The 13,750-nt window shown below is 31.5% G+C and overlaps 1 long non-coding RNA gene and 1 pseudogene across 1 annotated transcript; both read left to right on the top strand.

Moving 5' to 3' along the window:
• The first annotated feature begins 1,888 nt into the window (after positions 1-1,888).
• LOC134250148 (uncharacterized) lies at positions 1,889-5,561 on the top strand (annotated as a pseudogene).
• Positions 5,562-10,313: 4,752 nt separating this feature from the next.
• On the top strand, positions 10,314-13,267 carry LOC134250246 (uncharacterized). The gene is made up of 4 exons (XR_009988461.1): positions 10,314-10,428; positions 11,119-11,201; positions 12,311-12,416; positions 13,101-13,267. It is a non-coding gene; the product is annotated as an uncharacterized LOC134250246 (long non-coding RNA).
• Positions 13,268-13,750: the final 483 nt, after the last annotated feature.

Genomic DNA, 13,750 nt, shown 5'->3' with positions numbered 1-13,750 from the left:
AAAGTAAAATGGGAGGTACACAATGGCAATATGTAAAATATGCAATCTGTGAAATGTTTCCTATATGAATTATATCCACTGTCAAATGGAGTAAACTTCGGAAAAGGTAAACATTCAATTTGCTTGCCTAGAAATATTTCTCAATAAGTTTTTATTACATTTACGCTTTTCTCATATTCTTAATATTTAAAATAAACACTTGAGGTAAAAAATATTTAAAAGAATATAAATATGTAAGTTTCTAAATTAAATGTTGTTTTAGAAAAGATATTCATGAACAGTAAAACAATGTTACTTTTAAATACATTTATTTACATGTAATAGTAAAAAGAAATCCAAGCTTGAGCATATATGTATATTGATTTAAAACTGTGTTTCATACTAGATCACTCTTTGTTGTTCTCTAGTCTACAATGGAATATCATGAAAGAAAAAATATTCTTCCATTTTCATTTCAGTAACCCTGACAATTAAATTAAAAACTATATAATATGTGTTTGTTGTATTTATTTCCGAAACCGTTAAATGATATACTGAGAACGGAAACTAATATATTAATACCTTTTCTAAATAAACATATAGGAAGTTAAAATTCCATTATAAGAATTTCAAGGAAACAGTAACATACATGTACATACAACTGATTCATTACATTGCACATATCCATATTGAATTTTAAATTTACAACGGTAATGATGGATGTGCAATTTGCTAAAATGATGACATTATTTTCGGTTATTCTTATCGTGCAACTATGGATAATGGGAATAGGTGGCATAAACAAATATCTTTGTAATAGGTAAGTATAAATTTTCTAAAACTATCTGACAGAAAAGCGAAACAGTAATGCGTATTTTAAAATTAATTGCCTAAATTATGTTAAAAGCATTAAACGTTCTATTTTCTAATAAAATTGAACGATATGTTTAAATAGGACCTGTTGCTACGGTTATAAATGGAATCTAGAGAGAACGTCATGTGTTCGTAAGTTTAAAAAAAAATACTATATCTTGTACATACAAACTTTAATTATCAATTCACATATAAAAATGGAATAAGTATATTACAAATAATTAATATGCCATTTAATTGTTGAATCTATTTTTGATCTTTATAGCATGTGAATTAGGCTTTTGGGGAGAAAATTGCTCTGTTAAATGCCGATATCCTTCATTTGGTCTGTTGTGTCAATCAGTATGCACCTGTCCACAATCTGATTGTGATCTCAGTAGAGGATGTTCACGCTCTGGTACATACTTTCTTTTAATTCGTCCACCCCGTTCTTTAATGAAATTTAATAAAGTCTAATTGTGTTTACTATATACATGTACATGTTATAGCTAGACATAAAGTAAATTACATGTATGTAAATCTTAAATTCTTATTAGATTATTTATTTTTGGACTTTTGCATTTGTGAAAATGGACTAGGTTTTACAATTATGATTGTTACATTTTCGTGCCAATATTACGTAAGGAGCAAAAAATTTTGTTTCTCCTCTGATTACATAGAAAATGTTAAAACCTGTATCGAAACAAGTAAGTAAAATCTAGCATCCAAAGCAAGTCACGTAGGCCTTGGGAATGAACTTGTATAAAACACTTTGTCCTTGTCATTGATCTGGACAATGCAAGTCAGATTCAGCAACTGCAAAATTCATCATTACTGAAAAAAGTATGGTCCAGGTAGGGGTCAAGGTAGGACCGAAAGATAGTTACTTTGGGAAAAGATCTACTTCAAAATTTCAAACCTTGTCACTCATCTGGAAAATACACATTTTGCAGTAATCGTGGATCTGACTTCCATTGTCAAGATAAGTGACCAAGACAATTTTTTATACAAGTACATTCCAAACATGTTCAGGTGAGTTGAAGAATCAGTAGCAAGTATGAGAGTGTTCTTCCCAAGAGGGTAAGTGCAAGTTTGTTTGAGGTACTGTATTGGTTATAGAACTATGAAGATAGATTTAATCTGCATTGTAACTCTTCGGGAAAATGCAGATCAGATATAGCATCTATTGCATCATATAGCATCTATTGCAAACTTGAGTGTTCCCATTCCTACGAACGTTTTTTTAAAAAAAACTAAAGTTAATTATACTGTAGTTAATTATAGTTTACTACAGTTAACTAACTGTGGGAACGTTTACACTTGTGGTCTAGTACTATGAAAACTTTTGCTAACAATAGTGATAAATTTAAAACTGATTCTCTCTATTTTGATGAATTTAAAAACTCTGATCTACTCCAGTGATCACTATGACACTATAGAGATATCTATCGAGAAAATGAAAATTAATGCTAAAGTGATTGCTATGAAAATTCTAGTTTGCTATGGTGATCAGTTTGAAAACTTTTATTAAATAGAGTAATAACTTTGAGAACTTTTGATTTATTAGTGACAATTAAGACACTATATAGTGGTCATTATGACAACTTTTATTTACAGTTAATAGAGATAACATTGAAACTATTATTTGCTATAGGTGACTTTATCCAACCAGAGTTAACTATAAAAGCATTTTTACAATTATTTTTTGCTGCTTTTATATAATTTTGCCATGTCCATCAGTATGTCTAACAATTGCTTGTCTGCAAAATCTTTAACTTTCCCCGTATAGTTTGGTTAGAGCTATTAAAATTGTTTCCCTATTTCAAAAGTACTTTATACATTCCTTGCGAACAATCTTCCTTTTGCATGTTTTGGTTCAGATAAATTTATCCAGACCTTGGAGTTTGACCCACTTCTTAAAAAAAAAATAATCAAACTTTAACCTTACATTGGCCATTATTAACTTTTGGCGTTGGTTGGTGTTAGGGCTTTCATATTTAATCACACGTGTATTCATCCTGAAAAGTACTTAATTTCCATGGGTAAAAATAATTCTGACCTTAATCGTAGAGTTTTACAATTTTTTGAAAAACTTGATCATAACTTTTGAATGGCTGGTGCTGTGGTATTTATATTTTGCATGTATACATATCTTTCTTATGAAAAGTTCTTTCCATGCGTACATAAAATTTTGACCCTTTTTCTTTCACCTTGCAGTTTGAACCACTTTAAAAATTATACTTTTTTATCCTACATGTGATTTATAATGTTTCAGATCTGTCAAAGACAACTACACAAAAGATTGGTACATCAGTTTCCACCCCTGGGGTTTGGAAGGCTGACTTGAGAAGCTCTTCAATATCTGCTTTATATCCTGACATATTAAAAGTGACAAAACAAATTCCAAAAAGTGTGGAAAGGGGTATAACAAAGTTTCAATATTTTTAAAATGAACTTTTCGTTAAAATTATTTTAGCACATTTACATACGCTAACAAACAACATACGCTTGCAGTTTATTAAGTATTTTTTTCTTTAAAGCATGAAGATTTTATTTTTTTCATTCTCAGTATTATCAAGTTATGGTTTTTAGCATTTCGTTTAAGTTGGGAGTTTATCAAATTAAATAGAAATCGGAAACATATTTATTTAAGTTCCTTTTTTCCCACAGATAGAAAATGCCCTCCTTTCTCTTATTGGACATTTTTAGCGTAAGAGCGCAAGCTGGCTCAATGTTAATGAGCATAATTATTCTCGAAACTCTTTCTCGACCTTTATCTTGCTATACATGTACGTGTCGTTGAAAATCTTTTTCAATCGAAGGAAATCGAGATGACGCTCAGAAGAAAAGAAAGTTTCCAAACATAAGATGTGTAGATTATATGGTAGAAGTGAGTGTATTGTAGTTTAAATAACTTGGATTATTTATTTGAACATTTTCTTTTCAACTTAATTCATTTTATTTTTTAGTCATTTTCATTTTAATGGGGATACAGCGTGTGTGCCTGGCATGTATAGTGCTGGATTTCGGTTTGATATTAGAGAAGAAAAAATACGGCACACATATAATGTTTTATTAATAGTATTAGTGTTAGATTATTTGTTTAAAAATGAAGGAGAAATTCTGTGTTTTCTGTACAATGTATGGCTGATACATGTAATTATAAAGAGTTTATTTTGGCTTTATCATATACATGTAAATCACTAAAAAGAAATGAATTGTGCAAAGTATGTCTGCTTATATGCGTTCCTAATTTAGGTTTATGGGATTAAAATGATCATTTTTCTGCTCCTCTTCTAATAATTACACAACTTAAATAAGAAAATTACAATATACCTCTAAAGCATATATTGTGAGGAAATTTAAGGAACGCGATGAGTCTTAAGGAATAAAGGCTTACCTCTCTTACAGCGACGACAATCATTCCATACGGAGGAAATTTGTTAAGAAAAGAGTTTATTGCATAGACGATTTACTCATGGAATGTTTCTAGACTTTAGAATATGATGATATTGACCATTCTGTGCAGAATGCCATGCATGTCATAGTACATTCATAACCATCTTTTCAGTAAACATGCTGTTACATGTAATGTAGAAGAATTAGCAATAAGCGACGACATTCATGCATACATGTACCGTAACAGTTCTCACGGAACAAAGTTGATGATGCTTGAAAACATTGACAGAGAAGAAATCACTGCAATAGTTCATTTGTACGAAAATATCTTTAGAAAAACCATTTCATTAATCGAGAGCAAATTAGTATTAGATAGAGACTACACAGAATGGACCTTTGCCATCGGGCACAGGCTTTTCAATGAAGTCTACTCTCTTGAAACAGTGTTACGACATGTTCGCAGGTGGCATGAATAACTACTTTCTCCTATGTAAAAATTTTACCTATTTATTAAATCGGTATGTCCATCCCTCCGTCCGTCTAGCTGTACGTACATCCGTCCGTCTGTCTGTTACGCTTTGGAGTACCCATCTCTTATCCGCAACTCCTCTTATACCACTGAGTGAAATTTTATGAAACTTTCAAAGAATCTTGTTACATATTGCCACTGTGCACCCTCTATTTTACTGTTTGATCCGACACATATTTTGGGTTTCCCGGCCACAGCAAACATGGACTTTGCTATTATAAACATATGGGAAGCGGGGGTATCATTTAGTGAGCTGATTGCTCACAGTATCTCTAGTTTTAACAAGTCTTCTTGGGTTTGGAAAGAACAACACAATTGGAAGCAGTGCGTATTTATTCGAAGCAAATATTCTAAAGAAAGACATGTAAAGGTAAGCAGGTTTGGTTTGAAGCCAAAATACCCTAGAGAATGGCTAAAAAAATGGAGAAGGGATAAAAACTCTGGAGTCAGGAATGCGATTAATGGAATATGTCGTCTTAGGTGACCGCAATCTCAGAAAAGATATATGTCAAATACTTCGTATTCGTAAAGGTACAATGTGTGCACCAAACAATGAGTAACTAGGAGGTTTCATTTTACTAAATCTTGGAAACAATTTGGTTCCTGTTCGGGTATTCTATATTCCCAACGAGGCAAACTTAGCTAGCACTGCTCACGCCGAGAAATGTGTACAGCTTATTCTTGGATTTAGCCTCCATCATGGATGGGAGGCTTTCAATGTACTTTTTCTCAAAAAGTACCCGTATCCAAGGCCACAGTGCAATCTCACATAGAACTTTCTATAGTGCAGTTGATAGTTTGACATGTCCTATAGTTTTCAGAAGATTGTACAGTGAGATGAATTCATAGAGGCTCTGTAAGAAGAGATTGGGGTGTTAATGTTTTCTTTAGAAATACATGTTAAGAAGTAGATCATGAAAAAATTGCGAAATAAATATTTTAACTTGTGTGTATGAATAATAACATCTTATATTGACAATTATAAAACAAGCATTCTGAGAGTATTGCATAAGCAAAACATGTCTTCTACCGGGTTCTACCACGATTATTGCAAAGATCAAAGAAAAGCCGCGGACATTATTCTCCAATAAATCACGAACGTCATCAACAAATTATCAGATCACAAACATGTATCAAATCTGAACAACCCAATGCATGTTTGGCTGTAGAATGAAATACTTGTTTAGACCGCATCGATGTGTCGTCTTTTGCAGCATAAACATTGTAAATTGCAAGAAGGATATGGAGATAACGAACAGTATTCAATATCAAAGTCCATAAAACAATACAAAATTGGAGCAGAGCAAACATGGACCTCCGAAACATTAGAGGTGGGATCAGGTGCCATGGAGGAGTGAGCATCCCCTGGTGACCGGACACACCCGCCGTGTGCTCCTTGTCTTGATCAGGAAATAACGGAAAAATCCGTCGTCAGTACAGTGCATAAATAATGGACTAACAATAAGTATGAAAAACGTCAGTCAGCATTTGTTTCAGTGATGAATTGTATTTGCTGACAAGGTCATTGTAGCGACCATAAAATTTACAAAATGATGACTTTAAACGAGACTGTTGATTTTCTTGTTTCATCAACTTGCTTGTTAATAATTTACCTCGTTTTAGAAATTGTTCATACGTAGAGCATGCTCTTGTGTATCGAATCAACTGAGATATATAGACTCCGTTTGCAGGTGAAGAAGGTGATGCTGCATAAGTAAGGGAAGTTGACGATAGAAAAGTTAAGGTCATCATGTTTATCATATTGTTTGGTTGTTATATTACCATTAACGTCTTTTTCAAGTAAAATATCCAAGTATGCAACATATGTGTCGGACTCGGTGGTATCTTTTATCTCAAGCTCACCAGGATATATTGTATCGACGAAGGAATGGAATTGACCATTGTTAATTGACAGTACGTCGTCGATATATCTAAATGTCGAGCTGAAGGCCACAGCAAATGTTTTCTTCTTTTCACGCATTTAATTTTGCACAATTTCTGCTTTACATGAAAATAAAAATAGGTCTGCTAAATTTTATTTTAATTTAAAGTTTGCTGATGAAATGTCTGTTTTTATAGCTAGCAGGGCTATTCCACGGACCCCCCCCCCCCCTTCACATTTAAACAACGTGATTTTAGTCCCAATAGAGTAGTAAAACAGGAATATGATTTTGTTATTATATATTCATTATAACTGATTAATATATATTACGAACAAATTTGTAATTTAAAAAGGCTATTTTTAATGGAACGAAAGCTCAAATTGTCTGCATTCCATACACAGGTAAGCAAACAAATTTTACCTCTGGTATTAAATGGAACAGCGTAATCAAGACATGGTGACCTAATTCGTTTCTCTATAGAAGAAACGATCAGCCGTATTTTAGCGGTTTCAGTAGACATGGTAGAATAGAAATAAAGTCCTCCTTGTTGTCGTGAATTAAGCAGAATAACCTCCTCGGTCTCGAAATGTTGTTTGAAACATTAAAGCTACGGCTAAACCCTCGGCTCTTATCTTTCAAACAACATTTCTCGACCTCAGAGGTTATTCTGAAACATTCACGAAAACGCGGACTTTATTTCTTAAACACAAAGTTATTCATATTAAAAATAAAAGTGAATACTAGTAGATGGATAACGCTGTTTTACTAACTTCATTAGTATTCTACATCCCTTGGGGAAAATGCAAAATTTTTAAATTTACACAATTATGAATGAAATTAAAATGAGAGCATTTCAAGGAAAAATGATCATGCATGTAACAGGTACATTTTATGTAATTATATTTACCAGATTGACTTAAAATTTGTTCATTCACAATGATTAAATGTAGTTATACATGTTATGGAAATGAATTATGCAGAAATGAAAACAATATTTACAGTGATTTTAACCCTTTACATGGCATATACGCATTTCTACGCATCTGACTTGAATAACAAGTATATTGTGAAAGAAACATTCATAACTTCGTTAATACTGGAAATATCAGATTAAATCTTGCACCGTTGGATGGAGAAAATAAATACGGTAAATAATATACAGAAAATATTTTTATTGGCTGTACCAGTTTTTTGATAGCTTGAGTAAAACTTTGTGCACTATTTGAGCGATTTTGCCATTATCGAAATCAATGCGGGGGTAACACGTTATATGTAAAAATGCTAAATTCTGGTGTTTACATCCCAACCCTACCCAATCCCCCCAAAATACTTAAAATTGGTTTGTAAAAAATGTACAACATGTTCATAATTTTCAACACAACAACGAAATATTTTTAAACATAAATCTAAATAAGCAAAAAACTAGAATGAAACTCATTATTGAAAAATGCAAATTCCAGCATAATTATGGTGTATTTCGTTGCCATGGCAACTGAAATGAAACTTTTATAATCATTTTCAGAATCAACACAATACCTGCTTTCAGAATATATATACAATGGTATATACAAAAATTACAAGAAATACCCCCCAAAAATGCATTGAAATCTTAATATCAAATTGTCTAGAAATGCTTAAAATCTTTGCCATGTTATGGAGATGAATTATGCAGAAATGAAAACAATATTTACAGTGATTTTAATGTCACAGACTTTGTAGATGCTCTTAATCTCGGGCCAGAGTAATATTTGTGGCGGGTACGTAAAAGTTTATAGCATACATTTCAGTTTTAAGTAAGCTCTAAAACTACAGCACAATAAAGAGGTCAAATTGTAGGGTGCTTTTATGCAGCTAGAGTGACATGCACGAAAATATGTAATAGAAAAAGCGGGGGACAATAATGGAAAAAAATACGGCTCCAGGGACACAGAACTGAGACTAGCTCACTTTTAAACTCGGTCTTATTTTTTCCACCATTAGAAATTTATCAAATATCATTTAAGTGTCCCCATTTCATTTTTTATCTCCCCGAAGCCAGGTTAGGATACAGTTTGTTATAGATTTTAGTATTGTTAATATATTATTTCATCAGAACAACTAAATTGATTGTCTTATTCTTTTATACAACAGTGACTTTGTTTACTAATTCATCATTGCCTGGAAACATTTTCCATAAGAAACATGGCAGGTATCTGGAAAAACCCCTACATAAACAAATACATGGGCGCAGACATTTTGGACACCCAAAGTTGTGCGGAGGAGAAAATGCTAGCTGGCGCGTGATTGGTCAATAAGAGAAAAGACTTGTTATGTATTTGACAAGTGAAATAAAGTTGATAAAAATCTCATATCCAGACTTGGGTTTCTTTGAGGTATATAGGAGTTACAGGTAAAAATTTGAAGGGAGGGATGCACTTTCGTTAGAGATTTTCATTTGGTGTCAAACGCACCTAGTTGTAAACAAATGGAAATTGAAAGTAAAAGTGCCGCGTGACGGTATATTTTTTCTGGCATTTTTTGTTTTCCAATATTTCGAACTTTCACGACAAAAAGGTCATTTGCCCAAAATTCAATATATGTATCAATGAGAGGGGCTAAAGTTTGTATGGAAGTCTATGGGAAAACATTTGGTGGTGTTTGTCCTATAGAATAGGTATGACTTCATGGATAAAAATTGATTAAAGCCAAAAAATCAATCAGTTCCTATTTTTTTGGCATTGAGATTATATCTTAGTTAGTTTTGACTAATTGTTTAAAAATTAGAGGGTTTGGGTAAATTGAGGCTCACAATGGGGACTGCACATAGTGAAAAAATGCTTAAATTTTTGCCCTAGCTCTCATATTTTCAATAAATGTACATTTAAATAATTTTTAATAAATATTTATACTGAAATTTACTGTGAATATTGTAAATAATACAATATCAATATTGATGGGCATCATCAATACACAAAACATATGAATATCCCCCTCGCAGTTTGAGAAATTCATTTAAATCCATGTATTTTATGAGTGTAGACATTGGAACAGATTGAGTAATCCTCTTTCAAATTTGTGTTAATCAGAGTTGATTTAATAATTTATAACAAAATTTGACTGCTGTTAACTAATTAGGTTACTTTGTTCTTACATAAGGGGCATAATCCAGCAGCAAAGTCAGATTCAGTCATGTAATCAGTGCTGGCTTGAAATAAAAGTTATACTTTTGGTGAAAGTTAGAGATTACTAGTAGAAAATTTAATTTAAATTACTGTACAATATATTTTTGCAGAAAATACATTGAAAATGGAATAAATATGCAAAATTATAACTGAAAAAATCATAAAAAAGGTGTCTGAATATCCCTCCTCCTTGACATATCCAATCTTGATATTCAGCTGAAAGGGGGGGGGGGGTAATTTTGTGCTCTAATGATGCTGAAAAATGAAGGAATTTTGTTTAAATTTTGTTTATTTGAATAACAAAAGTCATGCTTATCTGCAGTTATTTTTTTTTTCAATTTCTTTGATATTTTTTAAAATAATTATCTGAGTAAATTCTATTTAAAAATGATTATTTTAAAGGTTTTCATCACAAATGCTTACAAGAAATTTAAAAGAAAGTGTAAATAATAAAAAATTATGATATAAGCTACTAGATGCATTTACCAGTGTGTTTTAATGAAATAAAATGTATTTCAGCAATGCATTCTCAAGAAGGAAGAGATTAATGAACCTTACCCTCTTACAATGAACAACACATGGACACTCTCAGGATGATCCCTTTGCTTTCATTAAGAGTTCCAAGGTATGGTTTTCTTAGAAAATCTAGTTAATCTCTTAACATCTAAGTTATTTAGAACTTTTTATAGATTATTTGAAAATAAATTTCCTCAGAACTACAGTTATTTAAGCACTTTGCTTACAATTGAGCACTGTATTCAGTCAGACAGTATGATTTATCTGCCCTTGGCATTTTATCAATTTATTAATTATGTCAATAATAAGAAATGATATGCAAATAATTATATTTGCCTTTTATGAGAATATACATATTTAACATCAATTACATGAAATGTTCATGAAAATTGGCTAAAATGTAGGTCACCCCCCCCCCCCTTCAAAATTGCAAAATTTTCAGTGGGGATGTATTTGATTCTCTGATGCCAGCAACCCATTGCTGATAAAATTCTTTTTAATCTTATGTACATTTGAACTAGATATAATTTTCTTTCTTTCCATTGATTATTTCATCTACATTAGTTTTTACTCTTTCCATAACCCAGGTTTTTCTTACAAAAACCCGCTGATTTTCTTCATTTTTCATTGATAACGGGTACCTGCTACCCTGAATGATTAACATGATCTACCTTGAGAAATTATCAGAGATAATAAGAAAAACAAGCAAAACATATGCTATATTAATCATTTTATTTTAGAAGTTTGAAAGAAAAATAGAAAAATGCTTCAATTTATAGACATCTTTTCTGTTTCACAGATGTGGGTCTGATGGACTGGGGTGTGAAATGTAACAGCTAATGGTGTACTTAAGCTAAGACTGTCAGTCCCAATATTCAAGAGGTGAGATAAGCAGTGGATATGTGTTCTAAATTTACTAAATTGACCACTTTTTATAAATGTTTCTTTTACTCTATAGAATAGGTATGATTTCATGGATAAAAATTGATTACAGCCAAAAAATCAATCAGTTCCTATTTTTTGGCATTGGGATTATATTTTAATTAGTTTTCACTAATTGTTTAAAAATTAGAGGGTTTGGGTAAATTGAGGCTCACAATGGGGACTGCACATAGTGAAAAAATGCTTAAATTTTTGCCCTAGCTCTCATATTTTCAATAAATGTACATTTAAATAATTTTTAATAAATATTTATGCCGAAATTTACTGTGAATATTGTAAATAATACAATATCAATATTTATGGGCATCATCAATACACAAAACATATGAATATCCCCCTCGCAGTTTGAGAAATTCATTTAAATCCATGTATTTTATGAGTGTAGACATTGGAACAGATTGAATAATCCTCTTTCAAATTTGTGTTAATCAGAGTTGATTGAATAATTTATAACAAAATTTGACTGCTGTTAACTAATTAGGTTACTTTGTTTTTACATAAGGGGCATAATCCAGCAGCAAAGTCAGATTCAGTCATGTAATCAGTGCTGGCTTGAAATAAAAGTTATACTTTTGGTGAAAGTTAGAGATTACTAGTAGAAAATTTAATTTAAATTACTGTACAATATATTTTTGCAGAAAATACATTGAAAATGCAATAAATATGCAAAATTATAACTGAAAAAATCATAAAAAAGGTGTCTGAATATCCCTCCTCCTTGCCATATCCAATCTTGATATTCAGCTGAAAAAGGGGGGGGGGGGTAATTTTGTGTTCTAATGATGCTGAAAAATGAAGGAATTTTGTTTAAATTTTGTTTATTTGAATAACAAAAGTCATGCTTATCTGCAGTTATTTTTTTTTTCAATTTCTTTGATATTTTTTAAAATAATTATCTGAGTAAATTCTATTTAAAAATGATTATTTTAAAGGTTTTCATCACAAATGCTTACAAGAAATTTAAAAGAAAGTGTAAATAATAAAAAATTATGATATAAGCTACTAGATGCATTTACGAGTATGTTTTAATAAAATAAAATGTATTTCAGCAATGCATTCTCAAGAAGGAGGAGATTAATGAACCCTACCCTCTTACAATGAACAACACATGGACACTCTCAGGATGATCCCTTTGCTTTCATTAAGAGTTCCAAGGTATGGTTTTCTTAGAAAATCTAGTTAATCTCTTAATATCTAAGTTATTTAGAACTTTTTATAGATTATTTGAAAATAAATTTCCTCAGAACTACAGTTATTTAAGCACTTTGCTTACAATTGAGCACTGTATTCAGTCAGACAGTATGATTTATCTGCCCTTGGCATTTTATCAATTTATTAATTATGTCAATAATAAGAAATGATATGCAAATAATTATATTTGCCTTTTATGAGAATATACATATTTAACATCAATTACATGAAATGTTCATGCAAATTGGCTAAAATGTAGGTCACCCCCCCCCCCCCCTTCAAAATTGCAAAATTTTCAGTGGGGATGTATTTGATTCTCTGATGCCAGCAACCCATTGCTGATAAAATTCTTTTTAATCTTATGTACATTTGAACTAGATATAATTCTCTTTCTTTCCATTGATTATTTTATCTACATTAGGTTTTACTCTTTCCATAACCCAGGTTTTTCTTACAAAAACCCGCTGATTTTCTTCATTTTTCATTAATAACGGGTACCTGCTACCCTGAATGATCAACATGATCTACCTTGAGAAATTATCAGAGATAATAAGAAAAACAAGCAAAACATATGCTACATTAATCATTTTATTTTAGAAGTTTGAAAGAAAAATGCTTCAATTTATAGACATCTTTTCTGTTTCACAGATGTGGGTCTGATGGACTGGGGTGTGAAATGTAACAGCTAATGGTGTACTTAAGCTAAGACTGTCAGTCCCAATATTCAAGAGGTGAGATAAGCAATGGATGTGTGTTCTAAATTTACTAAATTGACCACTTTTTATAAATGTTTCTTTTACTCTATAGAATAGGTATGTATTTCATGGAAAAACATTGATTACAGCCAAAAAATCAATCAGTTCCTATTTTTTTGGCATTGAGATCATATTTTAATTAGTTTTTACCATAGACCTAAATCGAAGGGACTGCCGACTTATGACGTCACAATCACTATCTTCTTGTGATTGCAGCGCCCTCACCGGGATGTATAGAAACAGACTTCCTGTAATGAAATCAATGTTGTCGCATCTCGGATTTCTGCATTCTTTGAGGAAATAACAACAAATTAGAAAAATCAATCACTTATTTAAGCTTTCTTCGACGAAATGATCTCGATTTACTACTTCGGAAGTTATAACTTTACGCTATGGAGTCGATGGAAACGTTTTAACTGCAGACATCAGCTGACTACGACGTGACATGTCTTGAATGCTGTCGACTATATTTTACGGTGGTACATGTTTATCTTCTTAATTATTTTACAAAATAAGGACACAATTTATCTACCAATATTTGAA

This window comes from Saccostrea cucullata, unplaced genomic scaffold (genome assembly GCF_032062105.1).
Source record: "Saccostrea cucullata isolate Sc308-1 unplaced genomic scaffold, CSIRO_AGI_Scuc_v1 ctg15713, whole genome shotgun sequence".
NCBI lineage: Eukaryota > Metazoa > Mollusca > Bivalvia > Ostreida > Ostreidae > Saccostrea > Saccostrea cuccullata.
This window is presented reverse-complemented; position numbering and strand designations above follow the sequence as displayed.